This window comes from Rhipicephalus sanguineus, chromosome 3 (assembly GCF_013339695.2).
Source record: "Rhipicephalus sanguineus isolate Rsan-2018 chromosome 3, BIME_Rsan_1.4, whole genome shotgun sequence".
Lineage (NCBI taxonomy): Eukaryota > Metazoa > Arthropoda > Arachnida > Ixodida > Ixodidae > Rhipicephalus > Rhipicephalus sanguineus.
The window spans coordinates 206,536,829-206,557,964 of NC_051178.1; the positions used below are offsets into that span (position 1 = coordinate 206,536,829).

Consider the following 21,136-nt stretch of genomic DNA (forward strand, 5'->3'; position numbering starts at 1 on the left):
CGTAAAAAAAAGTGAGAGAAGTGCTTTACAAGATATTGCCCCTGAAATACTTGCATTTCTTTTTGGTTTCACACAAGTGGAAAGAAATCAGATAAATAAGAATTGAGGTCCCAGAGTAATTTCTGCTCCTTTACTTTGTTTACGCTGCAGGTTTCTTCTCCGGAAGGAGACCTGTTTTCGGCAAGCTGTCGGGGGGATGATATGTACCCGGTGCACGATGACGATGATGATCCCGACTACTATGGTGACACGCGTGTGCACCCACCGCCACCCGTCATGGCCACCTCGTATCGCGGGGCCGGGAGCAGCAATTTCGATGACTGGGATGATGCTCCGGACCCGTATCTTGAGGACAAGTTTGGTGACATATCGCCACCGCCTTCGCACCTCCGACACCACCACCACCCACACTCTGTGGCACCACAGCGACGGCACCACCTTCACGGCCGCCGTCCCTCCGAGTACGACCGTGACGAGTGCGACGACCGCAACTATAGGGGTGGGGGCAGCGGGAGTGGTGAGACAGGTCTCCACAGAGGACAGAAGTACCCCGTCAATGTGCTCTAGCAGAGACTTTGCCCTCCTTGGTCTTGGCTTTTTAGCGGCATCACGTTGTCACCATAGACGGGTGGTGATTATGATGCTCCACGACGTGCCATGGCTTGGCAGCCACCGGCAGGGCTAGCGCAATGTCGGTGCTTTCTCGCTCGCTGTGTATCCTCTCCAAAGCACAGTTGCCACTTTGTGCAGCCAACTGTCGTATTCTGACAAAGCCAGCCCTCCCAAACAGCGCGGGCAGGTCACAGGCTTGGCTGCCATTGCCACGGTGGCTTCCTCGGGCAGCAGCGTTATGCACCTGTGCAGCCCATGCGAGGCACCCCTCAAGATCCTGCCTTTTTCAACAGCAAGCGGTTGACGTCTTTCTTCAGCGAAAAAGGAAACCGCGTGGTTGTGCCACAGGACCGGAGAACGGTCCTTCTCCCCACCCCCTGTCTCCCCAATGTGCGACACTCCTGCATTTGTAACCAAGAGATGAAAGGAGAGAACACATCTCTCCACTGCAACTCTCTCAGCAAGCTCGCCTTACGCGTCCACAACCACCATTCTGCTGCTCAATGCAAAATGCTTTTTTTTCAAGCGTCTTGCTGCGACTGTCCACTGCAAGGATTGTCACGTACACTTTCAGGATACTTCCTTGCAAGTGCTTTTCAACTCCTCCTGCGATTTTTCACTGGCCAAGATGGCACTCCTTTCTCGCCTGAGAGTGGACATTACTCACTGTGCAGAATGTAGGCGTTCAGCGTAGCTCTACTGTTTGCACCTTTCTAGTTCCTTAATTTCTGGCATTCTTTGCTGTGAGTCAGCAAATGGTTTGGGTCAAAGGCCATCACATCTTACTCTGTGCCAGGTAGAAGTTGTGTTGTTTAGGCGTGTGCCGACTACAGTTCTTGGAGGCTTAGAATTTCCTGTGGAAACTCGAACTCAATGACTTGAGACCTTACGTGCACCAGGGGATTCCTAGATATTCAGGGAGATTTAATTTTCTTTCTGTTGCAATCTTCATACATCAATTTCGTTCCTTTTGTCAAGGGACATTCTTTTTTAGTGACAGCTTTTCTTAGATTTCTTATGGAAGGTTTTAGAAAAAGTTGCTAGGACGTTATAGCATTGTTTTTAATTTTCATTCACATATTGTCTCTACTTCAGTTTATGACTGTTTCTATTTGAGTCATTTCATGTCACCAGCACCTGTCTGGCAAATGTTGTGCAACTTTCATACAATACAATCTGCTGTTTTAAATCCATCGTTTACTCTCATATTTAACCGGCTTTAATAAGGTTTAATTAGCATTCATGTCTCAAGACAAATGTTCTTGATTTATTCAAAAAGGAAACTGGTTAATTTAAAGTTCTGTAATGTATTAGAGTTTGTCAATGCCGCTAGGTGGTAGAATGTCGCACGTGTGCCAATTTCAGACATTACGTTGTCGTAATTTTTCAAATGTTGCTGCTGTTTTATTAAGAGCCCTTCTTCTGTTTATCAGCCATTTACACTGAAAAGCATATTGATTTAGTTTGCTTTCATAAAATTGGAAGTTGCTAAATATATTGCAACATTGAGCCCAAGCTCAAGATTCTTTTATCAGTCTTTCAATTAAAGTCATAATAAATAAAGCAGCGTGACACTTAAAACATTTTTCATCACTGCGCTATACCTGTAACTTATAAAACTATCTACAACATGCGTAGTTGCCCCTTGAGATGGGAGCACATTTTGGCAACCATCTTTTGATGTGCACAAAACAATGCAGGTTTGCATTTTCAAATCGAGCTAAATTGAGTTACTATAAGAAGTCTTGTTTTAGTAGCTATGCAGAGATGAAGTTTATAAATTAGCTTCATAACTAGAACCTTTCACTTTGCTTTTAGGTCGTTTAGGCCCTATCGTGTAATGCACATCTGTAGTGAAAGAGGTGGTTTTTGACGAGTCATAAAAAGCATACCAGAGGCATGTGAGTGCATAAAAGAAACTGACTTTAGAAGCACATTTCACATTTTCTAAGCTTCTCACTATTTCCTTTTATCCCAAATCACTTTAAAGACCTCATGACTGACTTTGCATCAAGCCAAGACTTTTGTGGAATGGTTAGCGTTTTTTCAGTTGCCATTGGCCTCTGTGTTTCTAAATAGTTTTTTTTTTATATCTGCAAGCATACACTTTAGAAACTGGTAGACTCTGTTTGGCATTACTGTTAGAGATACCTTAGTGCAAGATTCCAGACAAACGCAGAGCACAAAAAGGCAAGCACTAGCAATGCCCATGACTGTTCCTCTTGCAGCAAAATTTATTTGGTCAGCTGAGTTTGTTTTGTAGATTTAGCTTGGGTTTGGCATGTGCACAGAGTTCGTATGGATTCTATGCATGATGTCTTGCACACATAGTAAACAGGAGCAGCTGTTTTTTTATGACTCTCTTCAGTGTTTTATTGTGTTTTATTTGATGAAAATTTGTGAGTGGTGTATATGCACCTGTTCGATATGTTTGTCTGTACAGTGAATTTCTGTTGGATAGGAAGAATTTGTTCTAACTCCCTGAAGTTTTAAGTGGTATGATGTATATAACATTTGTAAGTGTTTTCTCTTTTTGTTTTGTTTTGTTTTTAAACTTGAACTTAGCCGAGTGGAAAGTTGAATGAGCCATTGTGATAAATGAAGATCGACTCTGTACTTGCAGTAGCTTATAATATGCATTTTGCTTTTTGTACTGGTAGGCTTCTGCGCTCTTCTTTTTTTCTTTCATTTTTACAGCAATTACCTAACCTTTTCTGTTATGTTATACTGGAGAATTATATGATAGCAATTCGCTTACGTTTAAGCTGGATGATGTCATTTAGTGGAATTAAGGTTAGATAGCTTTGGTCTTATTGTTTGTGACACCATGATATCTGATGCTGAAGAATAGACCATGGAAGAACATATTTGAAACTCTTTTCTCCTTAAGCACTCGCTCCAGTTCTGAGTGCAGTTCTGATGCAGTTCTGAGTGCGCGTAGGTTACAAACTTTGCTGTTACCAACGATAGTGTTTGCACACAGGTATACCTTCAGATGTGCCACACGCATGCCAGAGATGCACATAGGCAGAAGCGCGTTAATGAGGTTGCTGCACCATACTATATATATAAATATGTACATTACCAACTGTAGCTGGGGACATGAACAGGATTGCCATGTGGCAACTCTTTTGTCTGTTGAAGCTGCCTTACAACTGCGACTCTGTGACAGTGACTGCTCATGTTAGGTGGGTGCAAGGAGAGCCAAAGCAAGAACAGTGTGATGTCTTTTTGATAAAGCTCTGCGATCCTTGCCTCTACATTCGAATGTCAAAACCTGTTATAGCCGGTCGCAGGACATTCACAGTTACTGCGCCTGTACTTGACAAGGTTTTAGCTCCGCCCACTAAGCCTTCATTTCTGGCTTTCAAGCATACGCAACCCATTTGGGATACTGTAGAGAATCCTAGCGGCACCATGTCGAGGAGCCAGCCAGAGGCGTTCAATTGCTAGGAGGAGGCTCCTGTGAAGCACATGTGGTGCCAGTTTACATAAATAGTGTTCCATAAAAAACTTTGGTAGCATCCTCTATGGTGTCCTGGTTTTATTCAAGGAAAATGGCATGCACTTGAGACCAAGGTACAACTCTTGGATACTAACTGCATTTTGCAGTGTGGAGACGCAGCTGTTGTACATCCTACAGTGCCACATCTGTGCATGATAAACCCACTTGCAAATGAATTCTTCTTCTGGGCGTAAATTTACCTCATTGAGGAAAAGTTTGAGATTTGATTCCTATGCGTGGAATGCGAGAGGGCGACACCAGCTGGAGAGGATGAGCTGCAGTTCAGTGTTTGTCTTACTGCTGGCTTACTTTCATCTCTCAATACAACTGTGGCTACAGGTCTAACCTTGCTGCACCAAAGGGCACATTAATCAAATAGCACGCTTGCTTTCATGTTTTATGAAGCATCTAGCTTGGAGACGTGCTTCATCACATGGCTTCTTTATAGAAATAAAAGGGCTTTTGTATAAACAGAACATTCTGCTACTTTCATGGCAAACATGTTTTGTTTTTCTTCTGCGTAGGTACTGATCTTGTTGTTTTTTGATGTCTGTGCATTAAGATTTTTCTTGGCCTTCAGACATTGCTTTAACAAGGGTGATGTTCATGACATAACCGCTTCCACTTAATATGAGGTCATTGCACATTCGTATCTTGTAAGCCACACATGCAACATTACAATCACTTCACGATAATGTAAAAATCCATGCAGCTCATTCTGCATTCTTATGGCCATCTTATTTCAGACATATTTCTGTAATTTTATTAGACACAATCATGATTTTATTAGCTTAACTAGTTAACTTTTGTCTATGGAAACGTAGTATTTTAACTAAAGCAGCAAGGACTGTGCGAAATAGATTTTTTTATTTTCATTATTCAGGAGCGCAATAAGATTAACTGTTGTGCACTGGAATGTTCTTGGTCGCTGAACAGCCATAATGACTTGAATTGTGGGTGCAGCAACAGTTCAAGTTTTGAATTGATAGGGTATAAGGAATTTGGGGCTGATAATTGCCAACTCAGCTTCCGCAGAAGCTTTAGCTTCTGGTGTTTCTAATAAATGTAGGCAAACACAGAAATTGTTTTTTCACAACAACCACTGGATCACATTTAGTGAATTAAGTTTTGTTCCATTCAAAACAAAAAGTTAAATTCTGGTGACTATACAAAAATTTATTTTAGTAGGGCAAAATTTAAAAAATATAGTTGTAGTAAATTGCAGATTTTCAGTCACAAACATAAGTTTACAACACTGTAACCTAAAATGACAAACAATAAATTCTGTAACCTGCACAGTATAATACACCTGAAGCGGATAAACTTACATGTGCACATGAAATACCATTATTTACGAATTGTACCATTATACCATGAAATTATACCATGAAATAATATTACTTCATGTATATGCCATGACGGTGTATATAGGTATATGGTGTATATGATTTTGTATAGGACTTTTGCAAAACCCTCGAGACATTCTAACGATTTTGCATTAGCTGTGAATTCATATATCAAATTTGTCCTGTTTAAATGCTCTAACAGGTGCTCTAACATCTGTAAGCTTTGTGCTTATATTTTCTACAAACTAACAAATTTCTGGAGATGTCATTAAAAATTTAAAGCCACAATTTTAAATGTTGCCTGCTAGTCACTGCAATTTAACTTTTATCGCTTAAACACAACAAATTGCTTTAAGGTCAGCACAGGGGTTGTCTCGAAAAAGCGTTCTCTCATTTTACGTGGATTTCAACGGGCAGAATTGGAGTTGGTTTCGAGTTAAAGTTCCCCTTTATGGCGACTCGCTTAAATATTTTAGATGTTTATCCACTACATGAAACCTTTTTGCTATATTTGCCAAAAGCTCTTGTGTTGATGGAAGTGTTTTTTTTGTCTTAGACATAAAATAAAGCAATTTTTTTTATTGACATAAAACAGTCCTTGCTGCTTTGATTTTTGGTTAAACCAGACATGCTTTCAGTAACGTAGACACAGTTAAGTTGCATGTGCAGTTGTACAAGTTCATGTCAGGTGACAGGCAGGAATAGCCATTGTCTTCACTTGCATTGCAGAAATGACTTGTCACATTTGTAAACACTGTGTGTAAAGCATTTCAGCAGTTTATCTTCTGTTGTTGCTTTTGTTTAGCAGACACACAATGTTTGGTGACTTGCAGACTAGCTGAATTTAGTAGAACCTTGTTATAGAAGTCTTGCAGACAGTAAAATCCTACTTAATATAAACACAGGCATTAGCCTTGTCAGTCTTTTAGACCTTTCTAAAAAAAACTGTCTGAAAACCTGGAAAAGGTGTTCAAACGAAAGCGAGCTACTTCAGACCCACTGTAGCGCAAAAGAAACACAAAGAAACCACCCTCACACCAAAATACTTGTGGCTTTAAGCTGCACATAATTTGAAGTTAGTATTTTCTTTTTAGCCTAGCAAACTTTTAGCAACACTGCATGACATATTGATGTCTTTTGATGCGCTAGTGAACATTTTCTTTTTTCAATTTTAAAGCAGCCTTGGGTGAAGTAATGCTTGGCAAGCCATTCATTTCTTTATTATGGGTGTGCTATAGCATGGTTCTGCTGTGTAAAATCACCATTGCAGAGCTTAATATTTTTTTTTGATAAAGAATGCAAGAACTTCATGCCTGCCTAAACTAAGTTTTTCTGTTGTGTAAATGTATACAGATATACTTGGAGCATGCAATTGTAAAATAAAACAAAAAAAGGGCTTGAGGATGAAGGAAAAGAGAGCTGTGAGAAGTGAAACAAAGTCGCTCATGGTGTCAGGAGCATAACTAAAATTTGCTCAGGACATCACAGCCTTTCCAAGGATGCAGAGATGTGACACAAATGTAACATCGACCTAACCTTTGTAGCAATGCATACGCGACTGTAACGGCCTTTAGCACTGATAGTCCTTTCATTGTCTCTAACTGGCGTTTACACGTGGCATTTCTTTCGCATTTTCCTAGCACACATCATGTGTAGACAGGGATGTTGCGTCATCGAGTCCTTCTTTCGTTATATTTTTAGCTTCGCTGGCGATGATGACGCTGCTCTGAGAAGCAAGTGCAGGCCTCTTGCTTTTCCATGTAGTTTTCCCTCTTGCCCAGGCACGCTAGCAAAAGTGAGCACTGACCATAATTGGTCTCTGGTATGCACTCATGCTGAGCTAGCTGCTAGAACTGTACCTGCTGACCTCAGTGACTTTCTTCTTCTCCTGGGGACTTTCTCTGTATACACGCGGTGGCCCTTTGTGGCACTGGGACCCTGACCGTTCATCGAACAACCAGCCTCAAATGTTCTTGTCCCCTGCGCTTCATGTCCAGTCATGACTCACCCACAGTGTGCATATGTGTGTGTCAGGCTCTTTAACTGCTTTTGTTTATTTTCTTTTGTGGGACATGGTAGTTCTCGCCTGTTCGCTTGTGCTCGTTAAATTCCCTTGGCCACAGTGTGTGCAGTGCATGGAATTGGTGAGAGTGCCTGTGTGTGTTGTGTGCATCGCTAGCACTTAGGTGAATGTTCACAGAAGGAGTGCTGTGTGGCTCACAGTATGAGTGGCATGGTTGGCATGTTGATGCTTTGCTTCCCATTCCACTTATTTGGTGAGCAGCGTTGCGTTTGCATGTGTGTACTTTACAGTGACCACGTTCATGCGCGAGACAATAGCAACACCGATCAAACATGTTGCAATGCTGCCTGCGCAGGGCTGGCCGTGAGAAAAGCGGATTAGGTGGTAGAAGAGCTCAGTTCTTTTGATTGGAAAGAAAAATGCTACATTTACAGTGTTCAGCGATGCCACCGTCCTTTTGCTGATCGGGGCAGTGCTGTTATGATATCGGGTATAGTCACATTGGGTGGCTACAGCGAATACATGTGCCCCTGAACGACAGTTTCCCACTGTGACCGAGAATGAAAGTGAGTGCAGATATGCTACCAACTAGAACTGCTATTGTAAGAACGAACGGGAAATAAATACCGCTCTGCACTTTTGCTCTCAGGAGTGCTAGTGGCCTCTTTCCCATCCTGTCAATTTTGTAAAACAAGAAAAAATGATGGTTGTGATGCAGGTTACATCGCATGTAGTTTAATTAGTCACACTCCTTTCTGAGTACGGCATTTATGTATGCTCTGTAGAGTTCCCATCTTCCATGAATAGCAGCAGCATTTTGCTCACAATTCTTTTAGCTTTTATTGTTATCCATTCTTAACTGAGTTGTGGCGCAAGGTCTGTGCTGCCGTGTGGCACAGGTGTGGGTGATATGTACATATGTGTACGTAAGAACGTGTTGGTTTCTCTCAAGCTCTCTCTATCTCTCTCTCTCTCATTCTTTCTCTAGCTCTGGCATTCTTCCTCTGCAGATTTCTTTCCCCAGCAGTGTTTGAACTACTAAGAGACTCCCTTTCCCACCCTCTTGTAAAATGTGCAACGTTTGAAGTTTTCTACTCATCCTCTCTTTCGATGAGACAAAAGGGCTGGTATATATACATATATACATACAGGCAAGTGCTGATGCTAATCGAAATCTGTGTGAATGAAGAGCGTATGCTCCTTGCTTGCACGCCAGTTCTGAGCGTGCTTTGTCGGGAATTGTGCTTTGCTCTTTTTTTTTCTTGAACAAAGCGTTTTCATAATGAAGGCTCCTGCAAGGAAACTGCGTATATGTATATAATACATATACATGTATGCACGCAGTGTAATGTATAAATATGAAACAAAACCTTTACGGCAGTTTGTAAATAAAGACATTGCCAAACTGTTCTGTCATTCCTGGCATTAAAGCCGTTCATGTTTCACACTATGTTGCTTGCATTCAAGTTGGCTCACAGAATTTTAGTGGAGCTAAGCAGAAATATGGCAGTTAAGGTCCTGCTATGCTGGCATGCAGATTGCAGAGTTTAATTGCACAGTGCATGATGCCACTTCAAATGAGCGTGCTGAACATACAGTGGTGCTGCAGTTACTAAAGGTCCTTTGCAATAACACAGCTGAACAGCTTGTTGGCTCTGTGTTTGTTTTCACTTTGGTATAATGCACCATCAGTGACACACTATAGTTGGTGTCGATGTCGTGCTCTGTTTGCTGAATTAGCTGTTGAGCGTGAGCTCACAGGTTTGAATTTGAGGCACAGTGCTCAGCAGTATTCTGAGTGGGGCAGAATGCAAAGATCTTTCTTTAGTGTGTTTTGGAAAAAAAAGAAAGAAAGTGTTAAAACCTGTTCTGATATGGTGTAATTGATGGTTGTGCCTTTGGATATCTTTGCTGCAAGGAACTGCTTATCTAACGACTTCAATTATAGTATAGTTGGTTACCAGTCAAGCAGGCAGGAGAATTGGGAGAACCTCCTTGCGCAAGAAAAGGCTGCACTCGCAGCATTCGAGAGTACATGCGCAGCAACCCGCTTCTTTGGACCACAGATGCACCCTAGCAACATCTGTAGCGAGATATTATTATGTCAGTGGGACATCTTCAAAAGATTGGTGATTTATGATTGTATGTACGCAAGAACATCCCGTGCATGGAAATCGACTATTCATGTCTCGCCGACTTTCAAACTAGACAATCGATGGAGCTGTCAAAAATGAACTGCGTATACAAAAGGGTTGCTGTTCAAGCGAGTTGGTCTTTCATAACTGCAGCATGTATTAGCGTGACACATGTAAAAAAACGTGCCACAATATTCCTCTTTGTATGTGTCTTGGTGCTTATATGCGTCGCTTTAATACATGCTGCAGCTATGCGCTATAATTCAGACTCCATGAGGTTGTTTGTGTTGTGAAGCGGAATGCTTGTGGGGCATTTCGAATCTGCAAGTGCCACAACCAATTTTTTGGGACATTACTTTGTGAATTTCAAGTAGCCGTAGACGTCCGCTTCAATGCTTCTGGTAGGGTTGCCATTGGGTTTAGTTGAAAAGGAGCCAGAGGTCACGCTAAAAGTGGCCAGAAGTAGCCATGCTATTTAACTTTATTGTCAAATTTATAGCCAAATGGAACATATCAAAGTGGTATTATGAATAGTTTTGATAATTAAACAATCATTTAATTTTGAATAAGCAAGAATGCAGAAATAAGAGCACAATTTTTCCTTCTTGCTTGGTCTTCAACCACAGGTAAACTTTATTTATTTATTTATTTACCCTCAAGGCCAAGGACATTTCAGGGGGGAGAGGGAAAATGAGGAGGAGGAGAAATAAACTTTATTCAGTAGTGTGAGCTGACGGCAGAGTCGCCAAAGGTGGGCGGCGTCCCTAGTCCAGGATGCCGTGGGCTCGAGCTGACAGCTTGGCCCTGTTCACAAGACGGTGCTGGTCATCAAGGCTGAGCTTGTCAGCTGGGCCTCCCACTGCTCAATGTTTGGTCCAGTGATAGGTGGTATTGATGGGTTGCGCCACGCTTCCATATGGTGGAGTGTATTCCTTGCAGAGCATAATTTGCGTTCCTTTCGGTAGCTTGCAGGATACATGGCATGCAAAAGGGTGCCATGAGGGAATGTGCACTGGTCTGAAGTTTCCGGAAGAGCACTCTCTTCTCTTGTGAGCTTGGGGTGGGGAAGTGGGTAAGTTTTTTACCCAGCTTGTAGTGGCTAAGAATGGCTGTATATTTTCTCGCATTGCTTTCATGTGGCTCGCCCAGGGCTCGTCAATCTATTGGGATAGCCTAGGGAGTGTGACTTCGGGCAGCGGCGTGTGCCGTTAAGTTACCCGGCAAAAATTCTTGTCCATGTGCCCAGACAATGTACAAATCTTGAATTTTTCTACTGTTTTAAACGCATGAGCAAAGAGCTCATTTTGCAGAAATTCCGGTGTCGGAGTCGTTGGTTGTAAGTGAAAAATCAGCGTTTTCCGTGACTGAAAAATGAAAAAGAGCAAATAAAAACCTACGGTTCGAGTGAGAATCGAACCCATGGCCTTGTGCATGGCAAGCAGGTGTTCTACCACAGAGGCACGCAATTTTTTTTATAACAGAGCTACGTCACTTCTTGAAGCTGCTTCGGAAAAAAACACTACTATGAATATCATGTAGTGGGAGGAGTCTTCTTAACGCATGTAACATTGTGTGGGAGAAGCGTAGAATCGCGCCAGGCATCAAAACGTGAATTGCGCAACGAGGGGATGTTTTAAAGGCCCACCCATTACGCAGCGCTCAGACATATTTAATCATCATCTTCAGCAAAAGCATCAACAAAGTGAGCAGGCAGCTGCGTAGGTTCGCACGTTGCCTTACGGACGCGTAGTGGGCCCTTCGCTGATTCGCAAAAGGAATAATTATGACGTATTGGGCACTGCACAACTGTACTTACAGTAGGCGTTCTAGGATAGTTTCAAACGGCTTACGGACAGCGTCGACGTTCACTTCGTTGCAGCACGGTTGAGGCATGCACCTATGCATGCACCAAGAATTCGTGGCTGCCAGGGCAATTGCGAAACAAACAAAAATAACAAAATGCAAGAGTAAAAAATAACAATGAACAAATTTCCAGCAGGCTGGTGTTTGCACAATGGTGGTCACTGGCTCACAAAAACGTTGATTATCACAGCGGAAAGGAGGTTAAGTTTGCTGTGCGCAGTAGGCAATATTTATTGTTTTGGTTTTTGCAAAATGGAATATCTACCTTATAGTGATGATCAATGCGATGGGACATATATTGCGGTGATAATATAAATATGTCGTGGAGAAAGCTACGGTGGTGTATTTTATGAAATGAGTTGATGAGCCAAAATTTCGACGCGCTATTAGAGATGGAAGGGAAAGGCTGGTTTTCATGCCTATTAAGCTAACAGTGCGATTGTAATAAGCGAGAATAGAACGAGCCGAATTATTCTGAACATGTTCCAGGGCAGTGATTAGTTTTACATGCACAGGATCCCACTCTGAAGCAGCGTATTCAAACTTTGGTAACAAAGGAAGGTGCAGCGGAAAAGTTGCGACGTAAGGATCCAAGCATACGATTGGCATTGTTAATAATGTTTCCGGTGTGTTCTGTCCAGTTTAGATTACGTTAGCGTTGAACACCGTAAATATCTATAACAAGTGACGGGTTCTAACGGTTCGCTGTCCAAGAAGTGACTAGGTGGACTGTTAGTGTTTCGGGCAGAGCGCATAACATTGCATTTCCTGACATTTAGTTAGTTCCAGGGGCGTAGCCAGACATTTTTTCGAGGGGGGGGGGGGGTTCAACTGCCCTTTATATACGCCCGTGTGTGCGTTTTTATGTGCGCGTGTATATATATATCTATATGTATATCACATGGGCGTGCGCAGGGTTCCCCTTCAGTGGGGGCGGAGGCGAGCGAAGGTTCATCGCAGCGCCTCCCCTCCTCTTAGGTGACTAGGGGGGGGGGGGGGCACGCCTATGCACATACAAACCGTAAAAAAATGCGAAGCAGTCAGCGAATACTTCTATGCTGTATTTTATGGCTTTGACCAAGCGCTACGAAGTGGATCAACGTAGGGTGCCTCGATGTGCGGGCGCCTCCGGAGGAGTACATCGAGGCACGTAACGTCAGCCCTCACGTTAGAGTACATACGTCAGTATCGAAACTAAGTGCACTTTATGAAGCAAAACGGAAAGGCGCTTGTGGTGTTCACTTTCTTGTCCTCGTCTTTTTTTGCGCTACTATTACACCATTATGTGCACTTTATGGTGCAGTCATGTGAATATCATGCGTAACTTTCGTTAATGTACATTCCTCCGGGGTCGAGAAATGCTTCAGTATAGCTTGCTGAATCATAGGAATAAAAATGTTAATCTGATATGACGCCTAGCTGTATCATAGGAGTGCATATGTAGTGTTTATTGCTTTCTTGTAAAATTAGATAGCCAGCAGGCTGTTTTTCCAAACCAGTTTCTAGACTTGGCGTGGCTCTGCGGTAGAATATCTGATTGTCACGCAGAATGCTTAGGTTCGATTCCTGTGGATCCTAATTTTCATCCTTCCATTCAGCGGCTCAACGCTGCCGATGCCGGTTTTTCTTAATGCTTTCGCACTTAAATTACGATGTCTGTTCTCGTAGTTCCGGGTAGTATAAAACTGTCAATCACCTGTGGCGCATACCCGTATACCACGGCCCGTGGTAAACGGGTATGTGCCACACGTATGGAGCAGTGGCGTAGGCAGAAATTTTTTTCGGGGGGGGGGGGGGGGGGGGGTCGTCTCCTTGATCCGACATTGGTTTAGGGCAGATAAGTGGGGTCGAGTGACGTAGCTGTCGAGTGAGGGGGGGGGGGGGGGGGGCACGGGTCCGGTGTGCCACCCCCCCCCTGGCTACGCCACTGGTCTGGAGGAAAAGGTTCGACGACGTACGTACGCGACAGGAGGCGATCATGAGAGCACCCAGACGTCGGCTGCTAGATCGTAGATGCGTTGATAGAAACGCTAAAGTGCCAAATGTTGTTAAGAAATGCTTCGCATTTAAAATTTCAAGGGGGGGCAGGTGAATCCCCCCCCCTTCTTGGCTACTCGAGTGTTTAGTTCCCCTAACCATATTTTGCACCAGTTGGCCAGTCCAGTGCATTTGTATATAGTTATGTAGAATAGATCCATTATTGTCGGAGATAGAGTAAATTTGAAACATTTCAGCTAACAAATAAGCAGGAACACGAAACATTGAATTAGTTTTTCCTTGAAGCCGAAGACTGGAATATAGGGTTGCCATAATACCAGTCGAGCTTCAAGTAGGGAAATCTGGTTGAAGACTAGCACTTCAGCTCATGTTGTTACGGATCTTTCTTTTGCCAAATTCACACGAGAACACGCGCTGCCACGCGCATTTGCCAACATGCGCAAAACTTCGTCACTCCGTCTTCGCAGGCACACAGCGCTTGCGTTGGGTTGCCTCAATAACCACCAGACTGCTGGTGGGGAGGGCATGCGCGTACATCGGCTGACATCAGAAAAGCTTAGAAACAATGCTTATAATATCTGCAGATAATAACAAAAGTGGCTACTATAGTGCGCCAAAATAAAATTTCAAAGGAGCCAGAAAAAAAATTAAGTAGCCATGGCGCCAACCTGAAATTTTCTTCGCCATACGGGGTTCGGGTCATAACGTAGCCAATTTCGCGCAATGTATATAGCAACGAACGCCAACCCTGGCTTGTGGCCTCCGTGATTCATAAATTGGGCATTCAATCCGCGGCGTGTGGTGTACAATCTCCATAGGTGTTATGATTGTGAAACATGGACCAGGCCTGTTCTAGGTAATCATTCTCCCGGATTCGTGACGGGCACATGATGAAAGCCATAGGCGTGCGCGCGAGCCCCCCCCCCCCCCCCCTCCTGACCATAATGGTGGCTGAAGGCCCGAATGTTGTATTCCAAGAACTGTTTATGGCGGAGGAGTTTCGCGTGGCAGTTTGAAAGCCGTGCTGCGCATGCGCGAGCAGCAGTGACGTCACACGGCGCACAGATGGCGCACCAGAGCCGCCGCCGCGTGCGGCGGAGCGGAGCGCGGCGGCGTCTGACGCAGTGGCCGTCTGACGCTGCGCCGGAGCCGCTTGATAGCGTCTTATTTTTGCGCGTTTACGCAGACGTATCAGTGGGGGTATACATACAGTGGGGAGGAGGAGGAGGAAAAGAAAAACGGAAGGACAGGGAGGTTAGCCATTTGTCAGACCGGCTGGCTGGCGTTTGCCAGTGTGGTATAGCCATGGAGAAGGAGAGCGCAAATGCTGCTAAGCGGCGCAGAATACCGGAGAAGCTTGACAACCAAGGAAGTCAAGAATAATCAGCTTAGCTCACGCTACGTATATCCTGGCAGAGCTGAGCTAAGCCACTGCAATATTTTTTTTTTCATCCGCTGTAAAGCATGTTGTCCTCTGGTCTCGTCCAACGCGGGGGAGGGTGGTATGCTACTATGAAACTGTGCACCCCTAATGGGGACCCTGCGCACGCCTATGGTAGTCGTTTCAGCGCGCCATCGCTGTCACGGCGCACATTGTGGGTATTGGGGTTGCTGCACCCCGTCCGTAGTTAAACCAAGGAAGACGTAGGTTCACAGAACAAAGGACGACATTTATTGAACGCTCACTCGTCAGCTCGACGACCGAAGGTGCGCAAGGCAGGGTAGGCCGGAAGCGAGAAGCAGACGAGCAACAACTCCAGGCAGCGTGTGGTTTTGCTGGAAGCCAGACGGTGATCCTCTGTCTGGGCTGTGCGAAGGCGGCCGCATTTCAAGGGCACAGGATGGGACACGCACATCACTAATGCGCCTAATGTGGTGCTGTCAAGGCAGCCAGTGAGGGTGTACTGGCTCCTACAACACGTATATCGCGCATTTTGTGATGAAATTTAACAGAAAGACAGCGCTCGTCCTGAGTTCATGTCCCATCTAGTCCTTCCTTGCTCGCGCTGCAGAATTTCTTTGCTGAGAACCGAATAGACAACTCCGAGATTCTTCTACCTTCAAATCGATTTCTTCAAATGCGACGAAACTTGTGTGGATGCGGAGTCGGTGAAGGACGGATCCCAACATAAACAAAACGATGTTTATTAACGTAATAGCAGCAGCAGGGCAAGCATGCCGATGCTGCGCTTCGGAAGGTTAGAGAAACAAATATGCAACCAAGCTTGGTGGCTTGGGTTATATAGCCAGTAGTGGTGACGTAAGCCTCCGACGAAACTGCGTGGCGCTGTCTTTTATCGGAAGCGTGTTGCAGCAAAGAGCTGTGTCACGCCGGGCTAATCAGTGACGAGACGGAGGCTGCGTAGCTCTGTGCGCAGTGGTCGCCACATCACCCCCCCCGCGGAGTGCAGAGCCCTCAGGGTCTGTAGAAATCCGGGAGGCGTAAGGAGTTCCACCAGTTCCGGTGGACGGCACTGCGAACCATGCAGCGGGCGAGGACCACGATGATTGTGCGTGGCTCGCGGCAGCGAGCCAAGCAGAGGATGCGTTGGTGTTGCCGGTGGTGAGGGTGGTCCAAATGCAGTGGTCGACGCAACGCCAACAATCGTGCGTTGGACGCATCACAGCTGACTGGCGCGGGAGGGTGGTCCCCGCCACATGTGTAGCCGGTTGTTATCGGCTGGGGAACAGTTCCGACTGGCCATGGTGCGGGTTCGCCTGCTGCCGCGGGTGCCGGGGGCTCGTCTGCCGTCGCGGGCGGTGCCGGGGGCTCGTCTGCCGTCGCGGCGGTGCCGGGGGCTCGTCTGCCGTCGCGGGCGGTGCCGGGGGCTCGTCTGCCGTCGCGGGCGGTGCCGGGGGCTCGTCCGCCGAAGCGGGCGGTGCCGGGGGCTCGTCCGCCGAAGCGGGCGGTGCCGGGGGCTCGTCCGCCGAAGCGGGCGGGGGGGCTCGTGCCCGCCGAAGCGGGCGGTGCCGGGGGCTCGTCTGCCGTCGCGGGTGCGGGCACGGCTGCTGCGGGCACGGCTGCTGCGGTGGCTGCGGGCACGGCTGCTGCGGCGGGTGCGGGCACGGCTGCTGCGGCGGGGAGTATGTGACGTGGCGCTGCCGGTTGCGGTGGGACTAGCACGAACCCTCGAAGTTGGTCGTATGCCTGCGGCCCAGGAGGAGGCACAACGCGTCGCAGAGCAGGAGGAAGCATAGCTACCGTGATGGCGTACTTGTCCTGCTGCGAGACGATGTTACGCAGGGAGAAGCCAGCCTCCATCTTGATAAGCCAGATGGCTGGACATTGCGGCCAGAATTCGGGAAAGTCCGGCGGCAGCAAGATGCAGTGCGCCGTGGTTTCATCCGGTCGCAGCGCCATCGTGATAGGCGTGTCAGAGGTCGGTTGACTCGGCGTGAAGGTCCGTGGAATCTTCTGGAAGGTCATTCCAAGGTCCGGGTCATGGCGGTGCGGTTTGTTCGATTTCCGGGTCACCAGATGTGGGATGCGGAGTCGGTGTAGGACGGATCCCAACATAAAACAAACGATGTTTATGAACGTAATAGCAGCAGCAGGGCAAGCATGCCGATGCTGCGCTTCGGAAGGTTAGAGAAACAAACATGCAACCAAGCTTGGTGGCTTGGGTTATATAGCCAGTAGTGGTGACGTAAGCCTCCGACGAAACTGCGTGGCGCTGTCTTTTATCGGAAGCGTGTTGCAGCAAAGAGCTGTGTCACGCCGGGCTAATCAGTGACGAGACGGAGGCTGCGTAGCTCTGTGCGCAGTGGTCGCCACACTTTCAAAAATCCAGAAACTCAAAACTGCCAAAGGCACCTGGCTTACGCTTTCGGTCAAAAATTCGCACAAAATCTATTCCATCGGAATGCGACGCAACTTTCAAAGATACAGAAATTCAAGGTTTCCAGAGGCTATTCCCTTGTTTTACTGGTCACAAATGACACCAGCTTTTGTTTGTGAAGCTGTGAATTTACGTAGGAATTAGCACGCAAGCACAACGTTTAATTTTCACGTATGCGCTACAATAATGTGCAGAGCAACCTATAAACACTGTGCCGCGGTTGTAGCGAGGGCGCTGGTTCGAACCCCGCTGGCGGCCTCGCCGAGGAAAACGAAAGCCATACATGGGATGAGGTTACAATGGCTAAAAAACAGTTCGTGCCCAAAAGTCTGGTGGTTCGAATCGCACTGCCGGTAATGCAGAGTATGCGATGATGCAGGCCCGTAGCCAGGATTTTTTTTTTTTGGGGGGGGGGGGGGGGGCACTTGGTGAAAGCCTTGAAAAACGCCTGTTTTTATCATTTTTTTCTGTAAAACACCCCCCTCCATCAGAATTTCTGCCCACCCCCCCACCCCCCCTGGCTACGGGCCTGCAATGATGTCATCATGGGTGCATCGAGACTCGCACTGACACGCCCACCATTGGGTTTGTGACCGATGGTTGCAATAATGTACAGACCGACCCTTAAACGCGATAGAGAGGCCGGCGAGGCCTAAAAGCATACTCGAGAATTCTTTTTTAAAGTGGATTTTAGAGAAAAAAGGAGGACCCCCGTTTCACTGCACGGGACGTGGCCACTGGTCCCATGCAGCAAGTTGGGAGTCCTCCAAGCGTCTTAAGCTCGCACAACTGCGGCAATATAGCACCATCCCGAAGCCCGCTTGTACCCATTGGAAACAGGTGGGTGACCGGCCGGCACTGGGGATCGAATCCGGTACCTACCGTATTGGAAGCGGACGCCCAAGCGTTCCGCCACCCCTGCGGTGAGGGTACCAGTAAACAACGCGCAAGATATCAGTTCTATGAATGTGCGAGGAAACTTAAAAAAAGGTTAGGGTCACTCTATAGGGGTCCCTTATTCCAGGAACCCTCTTGTATATCGCTCTTGTCACAATCGCATTCATTAAGAATTCCATGGGTTTTAGCCTTACCTTTTTTTTTTTTTGTACCGATACCCTCCCCAGGATTCGAACCACCGCCCTTTCGGCTTCAAGCTTAACGCCATAGCGACTCGGCTTCTGGAACGGCACAGCCAGCGGTGCTTGCAAGTTGGTCTGTACATTATTGCTGCGCATAATCTTAAAAGTAATGCTGGGGTTCTATGTCCACGCCTCACTACAGGTGCCACTTAAAAATATTTTTAATGCTATATCTTTTATAAGTCCTTTATTTTTCTACTTTTCGAAATATCCTTGCATTACGATAAAGCAAATCATAGAAGCATTTTTTATCAAAAAGGCAAGCCAAAAGCCTCAACTCCGGCGGAAGATGCCCCTCAAATCAATTTTAGGAAAATTGAACAAAACATTGGAAAGTAGAAAAACTAAATAAGCCCAAGCCCCATTTCATCAAAATCTGGCGAACTTTTGAAAAATCGGAAAGTACAAGATTTGCAAAGGCTGTAAACTTAATATTAAGGCCGGAAATGGACCCAACATCGATTTCATCCAAATTGCAAGGAACTTCGAAAAATCGAAAAATACAAGACTTCCAAAAGCTTACTATGTAGGCCGAAAATGGTCCCAGATCGATTTCATCTGATTTCGACGAAACTATGAAAAATCGAAAAAACACAAGACTTCCAAAGGCTTACCATTTAGGCCGAAAACGGTCCCAGATCGATTTCATCTCATTATCACAAATCTTTGAAAAATCTAAAAATACAAGACTTCCAAGGGCTATAGGCTTCTTTTTAGGCCGAAAAAGGTCCCAAAATCGAATTGATCAAAATCCGACGAAACACTGAAAAATCGAAAAAGGAAACAAGATTTTCCAAGACTAACCTTTGTGTCCTAAAACGGAAGGAAAATCGATATCATCCAAATTCGATGAAGACTTGTAAAATCGAAAACTGCAAGATTTACGAAGGCTTTAGGCTTACCAATCAGGGCCGAAAATAGACACAAAATCAATTTCATACAAATCGGATGAAACTTTGAAAAACCGAGAAACACAAGATTTTCAACTGCTTACCTTTTTGGTCAAAAGTACACGTCCATTCGCAAAGAAACGGCGCAGCACGCGACAAACGACTACAAGAGACACATAACGGTACGAGCGCTGACGTCACGCTGAATGCACTTTTTCTTTGAGAAAAATAAGGCGCATATATGACTGCGCACATCAGCCGAAATCTGCAAAGAAATCAACATCCTTCTTCAGCTGTGACAGTCATGGCGTTCTGACTTTACTAGTAGAAATGTTAATCAAATATGCTTAATATTTTGCCGTCTAAGGCTATCATGCGGCCAATTTGAAAACGTGGCGTTACGCAAAAGAGCAGCGTGCGAGTGAACACAAACTGGACGTTAGAAACAAACATATAGGGATATTCCTTTGTATCGTGAACAGTGTGAAAGCATTCCTCTCTTCCATACCACGACATTTTTGCAACGAGCGCATGAAAAGCTCTAACGCGTAATTATTGAGGCATATTTCCTTAACCTAGAAGGAAGTAGTCGCCACAGGCGTGCGCACGAGGGGGCCAGGGGGGCAGCGGACACCCTTCCCTACATGCTTCGCCCCTCCCCAATTTTTTGTTTGAACAGCGCGCTGCAAATTTGCCGACTACGCACAATGAACTCCTACTTTGACTTTTTTTTTTTCATCCGCTATGAAGCATGTTGTCCTTTGGGCTGGTCCAACGCGGGGGGGGGGGCGCTAATATGAAACTCCCCCCCCCCCCTAATGCGGAACCCTGCGCACGCCTATGAAGAAAGCCAACCCCTCCTGTATCTGCCGAAACATAAGATCTGCTGATAGAACTTGTCTACTGAGAGGGAGAACACCTCCTTGCTGGACTATGGCACGGAAGTAAAGCACGCTGACGGCGCTGCTTCGGCAATGTATCTTTTTTTTTGGGGGGGGGGGGGAGGGGAGGGGCACGCGCTTCTACAGCCCATAGGGGATTATGGTGGCACCCAGGGAACTGACCTTAAAAAAATTGTATACTAAACCAATTTTCCGTGAACTTCCTCACGATGTTCTTTCGTTGTGCAGGATAGGCGCGCAGGATACATTTTCTGGATGCTGCGTTTCTCTGTCTGAGTAGTAGTAGTAGTTGTTGTTTACCTATTAACTGTGGCTACTCAGTTTAAGCTCACCGTAATTTATCAGGAACATAAATGATCATCATCATGAACCGGCACACGCTCTCTACATTTTTTTCTTCATCTTCGTCCTCTTCTGCTTCGCTCCCAGAACACGTGCGCCGATTTATCCAGCGTAGCCTGTAGTAGCCCTGATGGGTGAGAGAACGACTACAGACAGAGAGAGAGAGAGAAAGAAAGAGAGAATGAAAACAGAGATAAAGAAAGAGAGAAAGTCTTGGCGAAAAAAGATTCTTCACGAGGTGGGATCTGAAGGCGAGCGTCCTAACCACTCGGCTATCCAGGCACGCTGGCAGAGCATAGCATAGCCTTGTATAGTATAGTGTGGCAAGGGGGTGGGGAAGGAAAGTGAGCGTGAGGAGGAGAGATGTGATGGTGAGGAGGAGGGAAAGAAGTAAGGGAGAGAGTAAAGCGTAGCGCGAAAGGATGAGGAAGAAAAATAGAGATGAGAAATGCAGAAAGAGAAAGAGAATCAAAGAAAGAGAGAGAAAGAAATAGAGTGAGAGATAGAGAGAGAAAAGAATAGAAAGAAGGAGGAAGCAAACG

At 45.8% G+C, this 21,136-nt stretch overlaps 1 protein-coding gene across 10 annotated transcripts in view; it reads left to right on the forward strand.

Annotated features, from left to right (window-relative positions):
- The window catches only part of LOC119388159 (voltage-dependent L-type calcium channel subunit beta-1), a 189,975-nt gene that overhangs the window by 99,295 nt on the left and 69,544 nt on the right, over positions 1 to 21,136 (forward strand). The window lies entirely within an intron of this gene.